A 22,001-nucleotide genomic window follows, 5' to 3' on the forward strand; every position below is an offset into this window, starting at 1 on the left:
ATGGGAAAAACAGTGACAACACTTTTTTCATTTTTTAAGAAAAAAGGAACAGAAGCTTCTCAAGACATTGTATCTCCATCAGAGGAGACTGAGGAGTTGGTGTCTCCTCCAGTAGTTGTAAAACGCCCAGTTGTTGATTCTAGTCAACTAAATCGGCCTAAAAAGAAACAGCGTGGTGATATTGACATAAACAATTTAGAGCGTGATCCAGGCTTACGTCCTCATATTTCGAGCTATCATGGAGATGTAAAAGATGAAGTAAGGAGGGCATATTTAGCTATGGGACCTTACAAGTTCAAAATGGAAGAGTATCCATTAAATGATGATCCTAATCCCCGTCGATTTGTGTTTGATTGGTTTGCCTTGTTTCCTGACTGGTTGGAGTATTCTCCTGATAAAAGATGCTTTATTTTGCTTGCCTTGTTTTCTTTTTCACACACCAAGGGGTCACAAAGGTTCTGATGCATTTACAGTTAAAGGATTTAAATCGTGGAATAAAGTTGGAGGAAAAACATGCTCATGTTAGACCCTAGAGGAGGGTGATTAGGGTCAAGAGGCTCTAATATGCAATAAAAAATAAACACAAGCAAACCACAAATATTCTAATGCGATTAAAGTAAAAGAGATAGGGTTAGGAATTGTTATCCTTTGACGCGCGATGTGTTAACGAGGTTCGGTCCACTGACCTACGTCCCCGCTCCCCACTCTCGAGGAGAAATCCACTACACACCTGGTTTGGAAGCCGGAGCTTCGTCTACACAGCGATTCCCTCTCAATCTCTCACTACACAGTTGATCTTAACAGATCCCACACCCTCACAGTTGATCTACACAAGATCACACTCACACAGCAGTAGAAATGATGCAAGACTCTCTCTTTACAAGTCCCTGTGGTAAAGAGAAAGAGTACTGAAGCTGGGAAGTGAACTCACACAAGAAACACAGTGAAAAACCACAAAAAACAGAGTTTGAAAATTTTTCTCAGAAGACAGCGTCTCTCTGGTTTTTCAGCAGAAGTTAGGGCAACAGGAAGAAGAAGAAGTCTTGGTTTATATAGAAAGGATTAATCATTTTAAAATCACAACTCAATCTTCCCAATTAAGAAAATAATCTCCTATTCAGACTATTGTAGCAGATTGTGCCAAACACAGTTAAGTAAAAGCACAGTAAACAAGACAAACGACCGTTTGAGAAAAAGTCACGGTTGACCGAATAAACCATCGGTCGACCGCCAGAACGTTCGGTCGACCGAAAAGATGAATTCGGTCAACCGACCGAAAATCCGGTCGACCGCGAACAGCTTTGAAAACTTAGAAAACAAGCAGAGCCATCATCGGTCGACCGATGCGGTCGACCGATATAAAAATCGAGATTTCGATCGACCGCACCGGTCGACCGACGACCTCTCTGGAGCCCAGTGACGAATGACCTTAAGTGCGGTCGACCGGTGCGGTCGACTGCATTCTGATATGCTCCAGAAAAGTGTTTTGACTCAAACAAAAATATTTAGAAAATATTTATATGACCTCTGAAAATTATGAAACTTTATAAAATGTTTTTAATACTAAAAACAAACTGTTTAGAAAAGGAATTTTGCAGATAGGTCCTTATACTTGTGAAAAATAGTATTTTGTGAAAAACGCTTAAAAGCTTAAGTATGAAAATGTGTGTGTGAGTCCCAATAGCTTCAAGTGAATTCAATAACTCTTTGCCTACATCCTAATACTAGAGAGAGAATAAAAACTAGCTAATATCCTCACATAGAATACGATCTTTGAGTCTTGATATAGCTTGATTTTGGATGAAGCTTTTATATGAATTTGTTGTTCTTGAAATAACATTGCTTCATCACTATGCCTCCTCCTCCTTTGGATATCATCGTTGTAGCGTATATTCCATCCAATCCTCCATAAATGGCACTAACAAGCTTGATAAATGAATTTACTATATTTGTACTCAATAAGCCATTAGTACCGTTAATGGTGGTTGTAAAACATCATCAAAACATAAGGGCTAACAAACTCCTCCTTTTTGATGATGACAACCAACCATTATAAGAGCAAAAATAAAATAACTTATAGATAGGTGCTCCCCCTATCTATGAGCTCCCCCTAAGTATATGCAACAAATGAGGAGATTTCTCTCCCCCTTTGTCACCATAAAAAATGGGGTAAAGAGAAATATAAAATGCAACTAAACAAGCAAACAATGTAGAACTTTCACATAGTGCATAAGCCCAAACCATTTCTTATGCGACAAAAATCATCCTCTCCAAGAGGCTTAGTAAATATATCCGCTAATTGAGATTTTGTGTCAACAAATACTAGGGATACATCTTGTCTCTCTACATGATCGCGTAAGAAATGATGGCGCACATCAATATGCTTGATTCTAGAATGCAAAACCGAATTTTTGGAAATATTTATAGCACTTGTGTTATCACAAATTTTTTTAATATTTTGAAAACTCAAATTATAGTCAACTAAGCTTTGTTTCATCCATAAGACTTGAGCACAACATAAGCCGGCGGCAATGTATTCCGCTTCCGTAGTGGACAATGCAACACAATTTTGTTTCTTGGAAGCCCAAGAAACAAGTGAATTTCCTAAGAATTGGCATGTTCCACTAGTACTCTTGCGATCTACCTTACATCCGGCAAAGTCGGCATCACAAAAACCATATAAATCAAAAGAGGTGCTTCTTGGATAAAATAAACCAAGATTAAAAGTACCATTAACATATTTAATGATCCTTTTAACCACAATTAAATGAGATGCTTTAGGAGATGTTTGAAAACGTGCACATGCACACACACTAAACATAATATCGGGTCTACTAGCGGTAAGATAAAGAAGACTACCTATCATACCTCGGTATAATTTTTGGTCCACGTCTTCACCACTCTCATCCGCATCAAGCTTAACACTAGTACTCATGGGAGTAGACGCATGCTTAGAATTCTTCAAATTGAATTTCTTAACCAATTCCTTTGCATACTTGCTTTGTGAAATGAAGATCTCATCCTTAGTTTGCTTGACTTGTAGCCCGAGAAAGAATGTAAGCTCTCCCATCATACTCATCTCAAAGTGGTCCTGCATAACTTTAAAAAATTCCTTGCACAATGATTCATTAGTAACACCAAAAATGATGTCATCCACATATATTTGAACTAAAATGAAATCATTTTTCCTTTTTCGCACAAAAAGAGTGTTATCAATTGTTCCTTTTGAAAAACCATTTTCAACAAGAAAACTAGAGAGGCGAGCATACCAAGCTCTAGGAGCTTGTTTCAACCCATATAAAGCTTTTTGTACCCGGTAAACATGATTAGGAAAAGCATGATCTATAAAACCGGGGGGTTGCTCAACATACACTTCCTCTTCTATAAAACCATTTAAGAAAGCACTTTTAACATCCATTTGAAATAGTTTGAAATTTTTAAAGCTAGCAAAAGCCAAAAATATCCTAATAGATTCCAACCTTGCAACCGGTACAAAAAGTTTCATCATAGTCTATGCCCTCCTCTTGATTGTATCCTTGGGCAACCAAACGAGCTTTATTCCTAGTAACAATGCCATGTTCATCAAGTTTGTTTCTAAAAACCCATTTAGTACCAATAACACTAGCATTGTTAGGTCTAGGAACTAACTTCCAAACTTCATTTCTTTGAAAATTGTTTAATTCTTCATGCATAGCCAAAACCCAAAATTCATCATTTAAAGCATCATTAATCTTTTTAGGTTCTAGTTGAGATAGGAATGCAACATTACTTGACCGAGTAATAACTCCTTGTGAAGGGCTTCCAATAATTTGTTCCTTTGGATGGTTTGATGTGAATTTCCAAGCTTTAGGAAGTTCAATTTGTTCATTGTCATTTGAGCTATCCACGTCCTTTTGAGCTTCTATAGAAGGAGTATCATTGATTTGCAATAAGTCCAATCCTCCCTCAACATCATCATCATCATCTTTCCTAGGTAGAAAAACTTGAGAACCAACATTAGTTTCATCAAAAATAACGTTTATAGATTCTTCAACAACGAGACTTCGTTTATTGAAGACCCTATAAGCCTTACTTCGAGGTGCATAGCCCAAGAAAATACCAACATCAATTTTGGAGTCAAATTTATCATGGTGATCTTTTGTATTTAAAATAAAACATTTACAACCAAAGATACGAAAATAACCAATAAAAGGAGTTTTTCCATAAAAAAGTTCATATGGAGTTTTCTTAAGCTTTGGTCTAATCAAAACACGATTAAAAACATGGAAAGCCGTATTGACGGCTTCCGCCCAAAAATATTTTGGTAAATCAAATGAGTTTAGCATAGTGCGTGCCATCTCTTGTATGGTGCGATTTTTCCGTTCAACAACACCATTTTGTTGTGGTGTTCTAGGAGCGGAAAACATATGAGTTATACCATGATGAGCACAAAAATCATAGAAAAATTCATTTTGAAATTCACCACCATGATCACTTCTTATTTTAACAACTTTCAAATCTTTTTCATTTTCAATTCTTTTAACATGATTAGCAAATTCTTCAAAACAATCATTTTTCTTAGCAAGAAATATTGTCCATGTAAAACGAGAAAAATCATCAATAATCACAAAAACATAGTGTTTGCCTCCAAGAGAGGTAACACGCATAGGACCAAATAAATCAAGATGAAGTAATTGCAAGGGTTTAGAAGTCGATACCTCATGGATGGATTTGAAAGAAGACTTTGTTTGTTTACCTTTGGCACAATCCTCACAAATTGTATCTTTTATGAAGTGCAAGTTAGGTAGCCCTTTCACAAGATTCTTCTTAGACAATTTTGAGATTAGCTCCATATTTGCATGTCCAAGTCTCTTGTGCCAAATCCAAGGATTTTCATCAATTGCCGCAAGACATTTCACATCTTGATTCACTAATTCATTCATCTCAAAAATGTATACATTAGATTTGCGATTAGCAATAAAAACAATTTTTCCATTCATACTAATGATGCATTTATCCGGTTTAAATGAAATATCAAAACCTTTATCACTTAATTGGCTAATGCTAAGAAGATTATGATTCAAACCACTTACTAAATAAACATCTTCAATTGTGGGTGAGGGTTTCTTACCAATAGACCCGATACCAATGATTTTACCTTTCTCACCACCACCGAAGGAGACATTGCCTCCTTCAATCCTTGATAGGGTTGCAAATAACTCTTTGTTGTTCGTCATATGATGTGAGCAACCACTATCAAGGTACCACATCTCCTTACGTCGTTGCCGTGACGTTCCCTACAAAAGATGAAGATGAAGGTGTAGTAGCTTTAGGTACCCATGTCTTGGGTCCTTGGTGGTTAGTAGTCTTGGTACCTTTGGGTACCCATATCAAACCATAAAAATCTTCATTGTCTTTAATTCTACAATGAGTAGAAATGTGTCCATGTCTCATACAATAGGTGCATACAAAATTTCTTTTGTATGTACGGATGTTAGAACCATGAAACCTATTTCTATCATGGTGATTATAGTTAGCATAAGCATGAGTGAGTCTAGTTCTACAACTCTCAATTTCTAATCTTTCAATCTTTGATCTTAATTGCTTATTCTCGAAATCGAGATCTCCTAGCAATTCAACTTTTAGAGCAAAAGAGGTTGTTAATTGTTCTAGCTTAATATCACAAGAGGCATGCAATCTTTTAAAAGAAGAATATTCTTTAGACATTCTTTTAAATTCAAAGTTCAATTCTTCTAAAGCCATAGCTATGTCACATTGCATATAGAAAGATTCACTTTCGGCCTCGGATATTACCTCATGTTCATTTGCCATGAAACAAACATTTGGGTCATGAAGAGCAAGTTTGGCTCCTTCTTCATCACTATCCGAATCACTTGGTTCGGATTCTTCCCATCCGGCATACATAGCCTTCTTCTTCTTGTACTTCATGTACTTTTCCTTGAGCTTAGGGCAATCCTTAGTGATGCGACCCGGTTTATTGCACTAAAAACATTTACCTACACGAGAGGAAAACTTGTTGTTAGATCGAGGGTTAAATTTCTTGTTCATTTTTATGAGTCTAGAGATTCTTCTAAAGAGATGAGCCACTTCTCTAGAAAAATCGACTTCACTATCCGACGACGAAGATGAGTTGTCACTAGCTCCTTTGAGAGCTATGGTCTTCAACTTTGGTGACGGCTCCTCAACTTCACGTGATGGCACTTCCTCCTTCTCCTTCCCCTTGAGCTTCTTCTCATGCACTTTGAGCTTTCCGATGAGGCTATCAAGAGCTAAGGTAGTGAGGTCATGAGCTTCCTCAATGGCCGTAGCTTTGGGCTCCCATGCCGGAGTAAGGGAGCGAAGTATCTTGTAGTTCATCTCTTGAATGGATAATTGCTTATCAAGACCATGTAATTCATTGATGATATTAGTAAAACGGGAAAACATAGCATCAATGGATTCATTAGGAAGTATTTTAAATAGCTCATAATCATGCATAAGTGTTTGGTGGAAAATTTGTAACAAGAAAAATGAATGAAAGAACTGTATTTGATTTTATTCTCTCTAACTGCTTAGAAAAAGAATGATTACAACTCTCTCAACTCTCGATTACAATTTGAATTCCTGATTACAAAAGAGAAGAGAATGATCTAGATTCTCTCCTTTGTTTAATTCTGGGTTCTTCTTGGTAGCGATGAGATGCCTCCCTCGAATGCTTGCGTCGAGTTTGCTTCTCGTTGACGATCCGAATATCTATGCTCACTGGAACAACAGTCTTGTCTGGTTGATAACTCTTGATGAGTTTCGTGATTCAGAATAAACTCTAGTAATAGAGTTGTTCAAACCGAAAATAATTCGGTTAATAAGTCAAGTATCGACGGTTTAGAGCTCCTCCGCTTGTTGATTCCCCAGAGTGTGTAAGGATTCAATCCTCTTTTTCTGATTCTGGAAAATCTGATCGAAAGATCCTCTCCGGAAAAATCTGATCTCCAATGATATCTCGTCCCTCGATCTGATTATCAAAAATTCGATCTAAGTAATCCAAAAAGAGATCCCTACTCTGTTGAGTTTGTTGATATTTATAAGGGGATTAGGGGTGTAACTGCCCCCATAATCCGCACCTAAATGGGGGTTTAGTTACCCCATTAATCAGGTGTAACAACCCACGTAAGCCACTCCTCAAATCGTGGGTGAAGAGCGTTTCCAAACTGCCTGGATCGTGTTTGAACAGGTCAGAACTTTGACATGCGTTCTGGCCTGAATTCTGTGTTTGAACGCAGCATCTGGAGGTGCGTTTCTACAGCGATATTGAGCTGCGTTCTTCGATGTTTGAAGGTGCGTGGCAGCAGTATAGAGCTGCGTTCGACGTCGGTTGGAGCTGCGTTGGGCAGCGATGATGAGCTGCGTTAGGCCGCGATGATGAGCTGCGTTGGGCAGCGATGATGAGCTGCATTGGGCAGCGATGATGAGCTGCGTTGGGCAGCGATGATGAGCTACGTTTGATGAGCTGCGTTGGGCAGCGATGATGATCTGCGTTTGACCTGTGATTGGTAGCGATTGGAGTTGCGTTTGAGCTTCTCTGTCTTTATATATGGATGACACCAATGACCAGTAGAGAAGGTCTTATTCAGGCCATTTGTAACAATTGAGGCATCTTAATAACGCTCTATCAACTGCAGGTCACGATCTCCACTAAGATTTCTTTGCATGGTTTAACCAGGTGCTCCTTAGTGCGTCGAACATCATTACACTGCTCATCAGCATCTCTAATAGTTGTTAATATTAGTCATGTTGTTGTCGCAGCCATCAAGATCAATCATCTCACATATGAAGCTGCATTCGTGTTTGCAGCGGTTGAAACTGTGTAGGTGGTTGGATTGGTGTTGTGCATTGACGATGGTACGCAGGGAGGACTTCCACGTCTTGATTTGAAGAGATCGTCGATTTGTAATCTCTTTCTGTCAGAGCGTTGCTGCAGATCGTCGTTTTGTAATCTTTGCTTTAGCTCTTTGATATGTGAAAGTCTTCAAATTGTAGCCTTCTGGAAGTCGTCAGATTTTTACTTCCATCATCGGTGTTTGATGGGGAATCAGCTATCTCCCCCTCCAAAGTTTTCGAAAGTTCGCGGTTGACTGGGACGAATTTTCGAAACACTTTGGAATCCAAAAATTTTGTTGATCAAATGCACCTCATCATAGATTGAGTGAAGCATTAACGTTGACTTCTTCATTCTCTTTTGGTTCATCCGTAATGACTTTAGCTTGTTTGACTAAGATCGTCATCTTCAGGGAAGCTGGGCATTTCTGAGTTTAAGACAGGTCTGACGTCATAGATGGAGAGAACCACAAGCCTGTATAAGAAGGACTTTATCCCCAGCTTAGTCAGGAAGACGGTCCTCAGAGGGATTTATCTTCTCTCCTGATCATATCCCCATTACTTGGAATATTAACCCCCTTGAAAGGGTTATTTGTGTGACTGGCTGAGGTTGATCACCAGAACGCATGTCCAGATCATGCATTCGACTGCTGAAACGTGAAGGTGCATTCGGAAGTTGAAACCCCCCTTTTTGAAAACGCGAGAATCACGTTTCGGGTGAGATTTGCCTAAAATCCCGCTCTGATTTGACAGCTACAGCTGTTTATAAATGGGCCACTGAGGTCAAATCAAAAGGTCATTCGACTTTTCCCCCTTTTACTCGATTTCTAAACAGAGCTACTGTTCATCTTCTCCAGCACTTCAACGGAGAAAAAGATCCGTTCCTAAATACTTCGCCCATCTTCGTCTTCTTCGCCACAGTTGCTATGGGACCTAAGAAGAAAATGGCGTCCAAATCGAAGATCGCCGAAGCTCAGGGTGCTTCTTCAGCTAGAACCTCTGGGGACGATCAAATCCCCGCGCCTTCGTCGCTGGTTTCTTCAACTAACGGTAAGATTGAGCCATTGGAAGTTGGTTTGATAGATCTCACGTCCCTTACCCCTGATTGACGATCTGTATTTAAGCTCAAGAGATAATTCTGGGCTGGTAATCGATTTCAAGAAAACGCATGGCCAGCTCCATCGTTCATAAAATTTCAACGTAGGTTTAGACCCTGCGTTTAAAATCTTGGAGGTAGGTTGAGACCCCGCGTTCGAGAATCTAAACGCAGGTCTAAACCTTGCGTTCAAAATTAGATGCAGGTTAAGACCCCGCGTTCGAGAATCTGAACGCAGGTCTAAACCTTGCGTTCAAAATTAGATGCAGGTTAAGGCTCTGCATTAAATGATCTGGACGCAGGTCTGAGACTTCTTCTGACTAACTTTTCTATTTGCAGTATGCTACTCCAGCGAGCCTCTTTCTTTCAACTATTACTTCGGTCATGCGGGAGGTGCGGTGAAGAATACAATCTTCAGTTTTGCCTTCGAGTATCCAATATTCCAGGACACCCACAAAGAGCGGGTGAAACTCATCACTCAGGCTTTTCCTGAGACTCTCAGGTCTTTGGTTACGAGTGCCAAATTTGAAACCGCAGAGCGTGAGATTTTAAAGAAGCCGTCCTTCCTATTCGGGGATTCTGTAAAAATGGACCCCAAGCGGATGTCCGAGGGGAATTACAAATGGCTGAAGGTCGTCAACAACCGTCGTCTTTTCCTTCCTAATTTGGAGCGGATGTGGCCGATCTCTTATTATCAGTGCGCTTCTATCCCGCGGTCGATGAATTGGGAACTTGTTCAAGACCAAGGCGGTGTTGCTACGGGGCACATCACTCATCGGGGCACTCATCCGGCTGGTTTCAATAATTTTATGGCTTTAAAACCAGGTTTATTCCAAAAAGAGCATTTACAGCGGTATTTTCGCTATGCTGGAATTCTACAACCCTCACACCGGCACCTTTTTCACCCCAGTTGGTGAACTGGGCTTCGCTCTCCACGAAATGTTTGAAATTTTTGGACTGTCTTTTGGAGAATTGCCTTATGAGGAGTTTGTTCTCGGAAGCAGGGAATTAGAGATCCTGAAAAATGGTGCTCTCGAAATCTACGACACTTACTGGGAATTGATGTGCCATTTCCAGATATGTGTACAAATTACTGGGAAAAGAGCAAGCGGCATGAAACAAGGACAGTGGTCGGAGTATCTTTTCCGCAATCTATGGGACAAAGAAGCCGATGTGACTCGCTTAGCCGCCAGTACTCTTGAGGAGATCACGGAACGCATCAATGATGCAACTTCTCACTACACTTGTGAGGTAGAAGAGGATGTTTTCCCAGCGTTCACCACATTTGAGAGCTTCCATTATCAGGCAGAAGTCCTAATCTCCGACATGGCTTTGTTTGCTGGTTTTCTAACTCTTTGGTTGAAGCGTTGTGTGGTACCCACAAGGCCAGTGGATGCTATTACAGTAGAAGTCTTGTATCCCGCCGTTCTATTGGCTTATGGACGACCCTTGAATCTTCTTTCAGCCATGGTGTGCTGCTTACAAAGTGGTTTGCGGGAACTATCTTCCGAATTTGTTGCTGTCAAGAAAGTGGATTCCGACGGGATCATTCAGACCCCAACCCCTCGAGTGCCGATGCCATACATTTATTTGGTATCTTGGTTTGTGTTGCATTACCCTCCGATAACGACGACTCCTGAATCAAGTGGTACTTCAGCTCCTCTTGTTCAACAGTTAGAAACCTCTAAGTGGGCTAGTTGGCATCAAGTTAAATTCCGTAAAATATTGAGACGGGATTATAATTACGAGATTGCTTGCAAGTTTCCTGCTTTCGAAGGTGGCGCGTATGGAGAACTTCATCAAGACACTCCGGGACCGAATTCTTTCACCATGCTTAGCAGGGGTGCCTTTTCGACAAGGGAGGAAATGCTTTATTGAACCTTATCAGCCTTATCGCTTTTCTCGGCAATTTGGCTATGATCAGCTCTATGTTGGGAACCCAAACCCTACTCTTGCGTACACAGGTAATGTGTATGAAGGAGCACGAGCTTGGTACTACTCGGTGGCTGGTTGTACCGGAGCAAAATTTCGGCTACCACATAAGATGCCCAATGCACGTACCTCTCTGAGCTTCTGTACCTGGTACCAGGCCGCTTCTCAGATTTCAGCTTACAATATGAATACTTCTTGTTTGAAGGCCATCCGCAAATGGTATGCTTCAAAGAAGAGTGCCAAAAGGTTCCGCGCCCGTGGTGCTAGCGAATATTTATCATATGAGAAGTCGATTCCAGAGGACGAACGGCAACAATCACCAGAGCCAATTCAGGAAGAGGTCAGGATGCCGGATACTCGCGAGGTAGAACCTTCAAGAGTTCAGACTCGGAGTAAGAGTGCCACTGGAAAGAGGGCACTAGGGCTGGTCGAAGAAGCCAAATATGACAAAAGAGCTCGTCGGAAGTTAACGCTCGAACCCCCTGCTTCTAAACTTATGACGGATGCTAAGAAAGCATGGTGTACCGAAGATGAAGAAGAATCGACTGCCATGGAACTCTCGCCTCAGCCTGGTCTCCCCACAGTTGGTCCTGTTTTAGGAGGCCATGATTCTTCTGCTCATTCATTACCTGAAGAAGAGTGTGGAGATGAATCTTTTGCAGGGGGCGCAGAGTTTGTTCCCGAAGACATGCTTCATGATACAGCCTCCACTGCCTCTCATGTTGCAGAAGACATATCCCATGTCCCAGAACCTCTAGAGGCTGCCCAGCAAGGCTTAGCCACGGACAAGTCTCCTTCCACTTCTGTGTTATTACCAATTGTAGGCGACTCGTAGCCTAGTCCTACTACTAGAATCATAGCAAAGCCTACTGTCGCCGAAGATGCACCAGAATTTCCCCCTGTAGGCGAAGAGGAACCTATGGATCACAGCGAAGGTGCAGATGCCACAGATGATGAAGGCGACCAGCGTGGGAATGAAGGGAGCAATGATAACCTAGGTGATGACAGCGATGATCCCGATGACTGGGATATTCCACCACCATCTTTTTCCGACAAAGCGTCAGCCTACATTCCTCTACCTCTCACTGGTAAGTGTCGTTTATTTCGGCTTGCGACTAGTCTTTAATCTGTATTTAAACGATTTTCTCATGCAGATCCTATGATACATGAGGCAAGTACTGTCACCCCTCCTTCGACGCAACAGCTTATGCTAGCACCGGCTCAAGTGTCAGAGCCACCTCGCTTGGAGACCTCAACGACGGTCCTCCCACCGACGACTTTATTGATAATTTCTTTAGCCTCTACGGAAGTTGTAGACGTGCCAAGGTCATCTCAAATGGGGGAACTGATGACTTTGCAATCGAGTCCATCTCAGCTGGATATTAGCACTCCTTCCCAAGCTACTACACCGAAATCACATGCTGGTCTTTTACTTGGCTTCGCGTGTTCAGAAGTTTCTGTACCGTCGCCTATTGCTGTTTCGAGCCCCGCAGACGTACCAGATTTTGTCAAGATTTCCCTTGACTACTTGGGAGGGCTTACCAAGAAAATAATTGAGGTTGTGCTAGCTGGACGAGATACTTTTGATACCTTCAAGCCCATGCTCACGAACAGTTTTAACAACCTCAAGCTCGTAGGTGACGTCGACGTTGTTCAGCGCTGCTCCGAAGCCATCTCACGTCTAGAGGGACAACTCAGATTCTTGGAGGCTTTGGGTCACGCTGATATCCAAGCGCAGATTGCATCTACTTTTGAGGATATTCGAGCCGAAGAACTCAATAAGTATGAAGCCGCTCGACGTCATATAGCTGAGGAAGAGGTTGAGGTTGAACAACTGCAACAACTACACGCTAGAAAACAAGTTGATCTGACACTTTCGAACACTTCTCTGGAGAACTTGCGAGATAAGATCGCTGCCGCTGAAGTGGAGTTGACTAGGATGAAGGCTCAATTCAAACGAGAAGAATCTATTGTCACTGAGCTCAACGTCAAAAGTGCTGACGAGAGTCGATAAGTTAGAAGTGTTGCGTTTGGAGCAACTTTGAGGACTTATCGCTCTATTGACGAGAGTCGATAAGTTAGAAGTGTTGCGTTTGGAGCAACTTTGAGGACTTATCGCTCTATTGACGAGAGTCGATAAGTTAGAAGTGTTGCGTTTGGAGCAACTTTGAGGACTTATCGCTCTATTGACGAGAGTCGATAAGTTAGAAGTGTTGCGTTTGGAGCAACTTTGAGGACTTATCGCTCTATTGACGAGAGTCGATAAGTTAGAAGTGTTGCGTTTGGAGCAACTTTGAGGACTTATCGCTCTATTGACGAGAGTCGATAAGTTAGAAGTGTTGCGTTTGGAGCAACTTTGAGGACTTATCGCTCTATTGACGAGAGTCGATAAGTTAGAAGTGTTGCGTTTGGAGCAACTTTGAGGACTTATCGCTCTATTGACGAGAGTCGATAAGTTAGAAGTGTTGCGTTTGGAGCAACTTTGAGGACTTATCGCTCTATTGACGAGAGTCGATAAATTAGAAGTGTTGCGTTTGGAGCAACTTTGAGGACTTATCGCTCTATTGACGAGAGTCGATAAGGTAGAAGTGTTGCGATCGGAGCAACTTTGAGGATTTATCGCTCTATTGACGAGAGTCGATAAGGTAGAAGTGTTGCGATCGGAGCAACTTTGAGGAAAATAGAGTTCAAACTCTGTAGCAATGAAACCCATAATGGGTTTAATGCTGACATAAGAAATGTACAAAAGTTTTAAGCTAAAGCAGCATATTTCCCAAGAATTCCAATTCTAGAACTAGGGGTACCCCCTTGCGTTCATGTCCTTGAGTAGGACTGCGTATTTTTGAAGGAACGCATATCTGAACCATTGCGTTTGGTCCGACTTTTATGGACGCAGGGCTTTGTCCCGCGTCTAACAGGAAGCTGAAGCGGCCGTAATGATGACGAAGAGGCCTTTCTCAACGGGGAGTCTTGGAACTCTGCACCGTTATTAATTATTATAAAATGGGTTTGATTAGTCTTGTCAGAAGCCTTAACGCTTAGACTTCTCCTTTGAACTCAGAAATGAGTTTCTTCTCGTTAATTCTTCCACGATTTGATTTCGTCGTCTGGCCATGGCTCCCAAGAGATCTCACGAACAGATGGCGAACATTCTTCCGCCGTTGAAGGGTGCTTCTGAATCCGCCTCCAAACCGTCGTCGACGCCTCCGGCGTCTGGTCATCGAGGTAATCCTCTTTTTCTTCTCTGTTTAGGCATTCTTTGTCAATGGGTTTTCTTGACATTCTATAGACGAGTTCTGGTTAATGGTGACGAATGAAATTCGTCTCTCCGATCTTGAATGTGCACAAAGTTTGCATTTCTCTTGATGAAAACTGTTCATCTTCTTGACTGAAAGAACTTCTTGTGTCCATTGTAATGGTGAAGAATCAAACCCTTGACGTTGAACACACGGAGGAATTTCTGTGTTTGTTGATAAGATTTGTTCGTTTTAGATACGAACAATCATTCATGTGTTCTTTGATCTTGAATGTGGAAGAAAACTTTCGTGTTTATTGATAAGTTGAAGGGTTGATCCCTTAATCCTGAACGCATGAGGAAACCTTGCGTTCATAGCTGTTCAACGCAGGTTTAGCTTCCTTGCGTTCAGACTAATCTTGACGCATGCTTAGATCACTGTGTTTGCATTTATCTGCATTTCTGACTTTGCTTTTGGCTTGTCTGCAAGGTGGGGCTTCTGATGCTGAACCTATCGTCGTGTCTGACGATGAAGGAGAAAGATCATCTCAAGAAGATGCCCCTCTTATTCCACCAATCTCTGTGATCTTCCCGCACGAGGACTTCGAGCGGGTGTGTGATGAGAAGGTTCGTCTGTTTCCCCATTCTGTTCTTTTTCTTTCCAGACGTTTAGAAAACCTGGTGAGGCAAGCTTTCTGCATTGTGATGTCTCGGAGTTTCGAGCGCCTATTGTGGAAGGGTTGAAAGCTCTTGCGGAAGTCAACCCCTTCTACGCTAAGCGCTTTGACGAGACGATATATCGATACTCGGGGGCCGCTCGTTATCTAGAGGAGCTGCAGCACGCAGACTTGGAGTCTAAAATCCAATGGGCCATCGGCGACGCTATGCTGAAGGAGGGGATTGCTGATAGGTTCGAGTTCTGGATATTTCTGAGAAGAAGGCTCGTATCTGGAACTTGCAGAAGCAACGTCGCCAAGCCAAGGCCAGACTGAATGCAGGGGAGATAACTCAGGAAGAGTTCAGCCTTGAGGATGCCACTCTCGCATCAGAAGTTCAGGCTGAGAAGGAGGCTGTCGAAGTGCTAAAACAGGAGGCCTCTGCTGCTGCTGCGGTTTCTGATGCTGAGCTTCACAAGAGAATTAGAGAAGAGGTGCTGGCGAAGCACGAAAAATCCATATCGAATACAGAGGCTCATCTTATGAGTTTCTCTTTACTTTAAACCCCAGCAACTCTTACTTTTGATTTTGTAATAACTCTATGCTACTTCCTCAAACACTTATTATCTACATGAAATGAACTGCTGCTGTTTTTCTTGTATTTTTCTGTGTTTGTCTGGGATGTTGCAGTCTTGTTGTGATGTTGGAACTTCTGCAAATTATTCCTTTGTGTTCGTGTGATTTGAACGCAGGCCCATTGAGGATATCTGGCTTTGTCAAACAGGTTTAACCGCGACTTCAAGACTTGAATTATAGTCATAAGTCTGGTCTTTTAGAAAGACTTGATTTCTTCTAGTTTGTAGAGTACCTTCTGGAAGTTGAAATGATAATGTTGTGCGTTCGTTGGTGTGAACGCAGTGTTAGGTTCTGCAGCTGTAGGACTTGAAACGCAGCTGTAGACTTGTTTTGAACGCAGCCATAGGACTTGCGTTCAAGAGGACTGAACGCAGTCAAAGGACTTGCGTTCAAGAGGACTGAACGCAGTCAAAGGACTTGCGTTCGAGAGGACTGAACGCAGTCAGGTCTTGCAGTCGTGGGACTTGAAACGCCGCTGTAGACTTGTTTTGAACGCAGCCATAGGACTTGCGTTCAAGAGGACTGAACGCAGTCAAAATTGTGACTTATTCACCAAACAGATTAAGTTGATAGCTATCTGAAAGACTTTGAAAAATTCCTTGATTTATAATGATTCTCACTAACTTAAATCGTCAGAGGTGTAATGTTAACTTGACGACATACAAAGTAGGAGAACTTCTTTACTCAAACGAACATTTGATAAGCAACTCCCAGCTAAACTCAAGAGACTTGCAGCTTACGGGTAATATTTCTTAAGAAACTTCTCATTAATTGGCATCATAAGTCTGTCACCTTTCTTATTGATGAGACGGTAAGCTCCGTTGGAATAGACTGTCTCAACGACAAAAGGCCCTTCCCATTTAGGGTTAAACTTCCCTTTAGTTTTATGAGTCATCACCATGGGTCGTCGATTGACCAAAACCAGATCGCCCTTCTTGAAAATCCGTTCCTTAACCTTTTTGTTGTAGGCTTTGGAAATACGAGCTTGATATAGTTCAATCTGTTGTTGAGCTTGGAGTCTCTTGTCGTCTAAAGCTTCGAGTTCCTGCAAGCGTCGTTGGTGTTTCTCTTCGTCTGTCAGTCCAGTTGTGACCGCGACTCTCAGAGACGGGATCTGAATCTCAAGTGGTAATACAGCTTCACAGCCGTATACTAAGGAGAATGGCGTAGCTCTGGTAGAGGTCCTCACTGTTGTTCGGTAGGCCCACAAACACTCGCCAAGTCTTTCGTCCCAATCACGTCGGCTTTTGGAAACAAACTTTTTGAGAAGCTTTACTATGGTTTTGTTGAAAGCTTCCGCAAGACCATTTGCTGGCGGATAGTATGCCGTAGATGCCAAAATGAACCGGTGCCCTTTAGAAGTTGGAGGAGAAATTGGTCCCACAATATCCATGCCCCACATTTCAAATGGCCAAGTTGCAGATGTAGGATGCAGATTACCTGGGGCTTGATGGATAAAGTCCCCATGAATCTGACATTCGTGACAGTGTTTAGCATAGTCGACCGCGTCTGCAAACATCCTCGGCCAATAATAACCGATTCGTCGGAGGCGATCTCCTAATTTAGCTCCAGGCAGATGAGCTCCGCACATTCCATCGTGAGTCTCTTTGAGGGCCTCTTTCGCTTCTTTTCGGGAGAGACATCGAAGCAAAATTCTGTCATGTGATTTACGATATAGGGTTTGAGAAACCGCATCATAATAGAACTGGAGGGCCTTTCGTTTGATAGTGGCCGCTTCCTTAGGGTCATCAGGTAATATTCCGTATATGGCATAGTCGATATACGGGAATCGCCAATCTCTAGCTTCAAACTCCATCGAGGTTGTACAGATTTCCCCTGTCATCGTCTCATCGGAGCTTTCCTCCATAGGAATCTTGAAACAGTATAACTCATGTCCTGCAACTGAGATTGTAGTTTCAGCCCCTGGAGGCAATGCTAATGAAGTTGCTAGAGAGGCCAAAGCGTCTGCGTAAGCATTCTGAGCTCGTGGAATGTATTCAATAAAGAAACCTTTAAACTTCTCAGCTTGCTTTAGCACTGCGGTATGATACGGGATGAGATCCTCATGCCGCACTTCGTATTCCCCTCGGACTTGATTAACGATGAGCTGAGAATCACCGTAAGCTTTGAGGTGCTGGACATTAAGTTCTTCGGCAAATTGCATTCCTAATAGCAGAGCATTATACTCGGCTACATTGTTGGTGCAGGGTTCGATTAGGGAGAACCCCCTTGGGATTACGTGACTGTTCGGAGAAACGAGTATGACCCCCACTCCTGCGGTGATTGCTCCGTGAGGGTTTGCTCTAGATGCATCGTCGAAGAATAGTTTACACACCTGTGTGGTTTCTTGAGTAGCGTAAGTTTCAGCGACTTCATCAGGCAACTCTTCATACAATTTAGATGTCCCTGGCACCGGGTGATCAGCCAAGAAATCTGCCAATGCTTGACCCTTGACTGCCTTTTGGGACATAAACTGCATATCATATTGTGACAAGAGAATGGCCCACTTTGCGAGCCGGCAATTTAGAGATGATGGCTTTGTCATCAGCACTCTCAAGGGATTCACCTTAGAGATGACGTGAATTGTTTGTCCAACTAGGTAATGTCGCATCTTTTGAACCGCGAATACCAAAGCAAGACACTCTTTTTCGACTGGATTGTATCGGTGTTCGGCTCCCATCATTGTCCTACTTAGGTAATAGATGGCTTGCTCCTGGCCCTGATCATTATTCTGGGCCAACAAAGCTCCAAGAGAATGTTCCATGGCTCTCACGTACAACAGGAACGGCTTTCCTGATATTGGGGCTACAAGAACCGGCGGGTGAGGAAGATACTCCTTAATCTCCTCAAATGCTTTTTGACAATCTTTATCCCAAACAAAGGATACTCCTTTCTTCATGAGTTTGGAAAAAGGTTGACAACGTCCTGAGAGATTTGATATAAACCTACGAATATAGGCCAGTCTCCCTTGCAAACCCCTGAGCTCTTTGAGATTCTTAGGCGGTGGCATGTCTTGAATAGCACGCACTTTCTCTGGATCAAGAGAAATTCCCTTGGAGGTAACGATAAATCCCAGGAATTTCCCGCTTGATACTCCGAGGAATGATTTTGTTGGGTTCATCTTCAATTGATGTGCTCGCATGATATCGAACATTGTCTTCAAGTCTATAAGATGGTCACCCTTATGTTGGCTTTTTACTGCTATATTGTCAACGTAGCACTCGATCTTCTTACGTAGGTGTTCGTGAAAGATAGCACTCATTGCACGTTGATAAGTTGCACCTGCGTTCTTCAAGCCGAATGGCATTACTATGTAGCAATACACCCCCAGTAGTGTTCTAAAAGCGGTATGCTTTTCGTCGTCTGGGTGCTTCTTGATTTGATTATACCCAGAGAATCCATCCATGAAAGACATTCTTTCATACCCGCAGGTGTTGTCGATCATGACGTCAGTAATAGGAAGTGGAAACTCATCTTTTGGACAAGCTGCATTAAGGTCACGGAAGTCAATGCACATCCGGACTTTACCGTTCTTCTTGGGAACTGGAACAATGTTGGCCACCCAGTCAGGGTGTTGTTCTTTCCTAACAAAACCCGAGTCTATAAGCTTTTTAACTTCTGACTCAATTGATTCCATGATCTCTGGACGAAACCGGCGTTGTTGTTGCTTGACAGGTTTGGCATCCGGATCGATGTTGAGATGATGCATGGCAACCTTCGGGTCAAGACCAGGCATATCATCATAATTCCAAGCGAAGACATCTATATACTCTCGGATGAGAGATACAAGGTCCTCTTTTTCGGATGATGATAAATCTTCGGCTATAAAGATAGGCTTGGGGTTAGATTCGTCTCCCATGTTGACTTGGATCACTTTATCTTCAGTGGGTGGTTCGCGTTGTTCAAAGCACATATCCCACAAGATGTTGAGGCGTTTGATCCAAGGATCGTCGGTGAATTCGATTAATTCTTCATTACCCCTGGGTCCTCGTCCGGATGACTGGTCGAAACCATGTTTACCGTTAGACTTTTAAAGAAAGGCCCCACACTGACATCGGATTCCCAAGAAGATGTCCCAGATGAATGGTCCTGGCGCAAATAATTACTGATTTCATTTTCTGAGGCTGATGGGGTTGTGACATAGCCCACACCTCTTCCGGTTTTTTGGTAGTAGTCCGGAGGTTTTCCTTCGGGGGTGAGAGACATCCGAATTAGTGTTCGCCTTCCTCTCCCGAAGTTTAAACCATGTTTTTCATTAAAGTTATATCTCATTCTTTTCATTAAATGTATAGCATTGGGTTCATGGTAATGAAATTGATGGACACCATCATCTTCTTCCGAGCTTCCCCATCGGAGTGGTGTGGGTTTAACTTTACCGAGACGGATTGGCTTTTGCCCTTTCTTTTTGGACGGGACTTCGAAGAAAACCTTTTGTGCGTCTTCTACTTCTTCATCGAAAGCGAAGGATGACTTAATTGGCAGTGTAAGACATGCCTCTGCACACAATGTGTGCCATGAGTGGGTACCTGCATCATGATCATTCGCTATTTGTCCAACTTTAAAAGATTCACCAGACAAGTACGCCAAAATAAAATCTTCATTAATGCCCCACTCGCCCTCACTCGGTACATTATTATTGTTCTTGACTGGACCAATTACATCAAAGTTCAACTCCCATGGACAACTCCCTTCCGGGTCTGGTTCGACATCTGCCTCATTACCACTGTCGACATCTTCTTCCTCTTGCGACTCTGAGTAGGAGACTGAATCGGTGTGGAAGTTTTCCACTTCCTTGAAGGGGTATTTCTCCGCAATCAGGGTTCGAACTTCGTCTTCATCATTGACATACTTCATGACTTGATACAATGTGGATGGGACAACGCGATTTGCGTGAATCCATGGTCGTCCTAATAACAGATTGTAGGATGTGTCCGCATCTATAATGTAACAAGCCACTTCGGATTTGAGATCTCCGATTTGACATCTGAGCTTGATCTTTCCCATAGGCCGAGTGCTGTTAGCATTAAATCCGAAGATAGTGGTTTGGGTAGCATGCAACCGATGTAAGGGAATCCCTAAAACTTGCATAACTCTGTATGGCATGATGCTTAGTGCCGAGCCTGGGTCGACCTGAACACGGCTGATTTCTGATGACCCGATATATCCTGTGTAATACAGAGGTCTATCATGTTTATGTTTTACTTGCATATCTTCCTGAGTGAATGATATGCAAGGGAGGCTTTTGGCTGCTTATAAACACTGCAGACAGGACTGATCTTCAGATGCTTCGGGAATTGGAGTAACTTGGGTAATGAAGCTCTCCGTGTTCTTCAAAGCTTCAATCAGAGCTTCTCTGGTGGCTTTGGACAACTTCAAGAGCTCATATAAGGTGATCCTGGCAGGTATGTTGGCTAACTGCGCCATCACATTAAATTGGTAAGGGGCGCTTGTTTCACCAAGGTCTTGATGAAGATTCTTGTTGAACCGGAGCTCTTTTTGTTTCCCTTTATCCACCGGCTTTTTTGGCATAGAACCCCCAGTGTCTTGGGGCTGCTCTTCAGCTTCTTGAGCATTCTGGTCATAGTTCCTCAAATAAGTTTTCCCCGACCGAGTACCGGGGTTACCCTCTGGGTATGCTGCTAGGACAATCCTCTCTTCTTCTGAGTCGGTGAGAGGTTTAAGATGGCCATTATTCTCATTAACAGAGGGGCTAATCATGTTGGATGACTTAGCCTTGCCTCCTTTCTGCCTGAACGAGGTGTTTGTCCATTGCTGATCTTCAATTAGGTCAGGATGGACCCACATGATCTCTCCCTTTGGAATAGTGAGGGGTACCAACCCCCTGCCCTTCTGATTGTGTATGTCAGTGTTCTTCAAGTGCATTTCCCCTCTATGGATGGGAATGACACCATCTGCAGTAGCTACAGGGGGAAAGTCACCGAACTGGACCGCAATCAGGTTAGTGGATACAGTCTTCTGCTCCGGTTTCAGGGTGAGTACATTAGCGTTCACCAAATTTTGCAAGATGTCTTTGAAGACATAACACTTTCGGGTAGGATGTCCCAAGAACCTATGATATCGATAGTAATTGGGATCATCTACCTTTCCTGCTTCATCTGGTTTTCTAATTTCAGGGAGCTGCAATTTGTTGTTCTTCCGAAGTAGTTGGAACAGAGTGTCCACATGCTCTTCTTTGAACGAATACTGCTTGGGCGCTCTTTGCTGATTGGGTGTCTTGCCTTGCTTAGTAGGCGGCGGTACTTGCGTGTAGTCAGCAGCTGCTAAGGTCTCTTTTCCCTTAGACCGCTGGGCATTATTCTGATTGCGTTGCTGCTGCGGCTTGGATTAGGTTCTTCTTCAGCTTTGACCCGAGCGACAATCTCTTCAGCTTGCTCCCCTTGCGAGACTAATTGTCTCCAGGAGCGACATTCTGCTACTCCCATCTGAGCGAGGAGCTGGGTCTGCAGGTTGTGCCTGCAAGTTTCAACTAGGGTTGATTGGGTCATACCTGATGGGCATCGCAATGCCATGCTGCGAAACCTTTCCACATAAGCCTTAATAGATTCTCCCTTCTTTTGCTTTGTGGCGAGAA

At 42.8% G+C, this 22,001-nt stretch overlaps 1 pseudogene; it reads left to right on the forward strand.

Annotated features, from left to right (window-relative positions):
- The window catches only part of LOC109834985, a 29,405-nt pseudogene continuing 7,404 nt past the window's right edge, over positions 1–22,001 (forward strand).

This window comes from Asparagus officinalis, chromosome 3 (genome assembly GCF_001876935.1).
Source record: "Asparagus officinalis chromosome 3, Aspof.V1, whole genome shotgun sequence".
NCBI lineage: Eukaryota > Viridiplantae > Streptophyta > Magnoliopsida > Asparagales > Asparagaceae > Asparagus > Asparagus officinalis.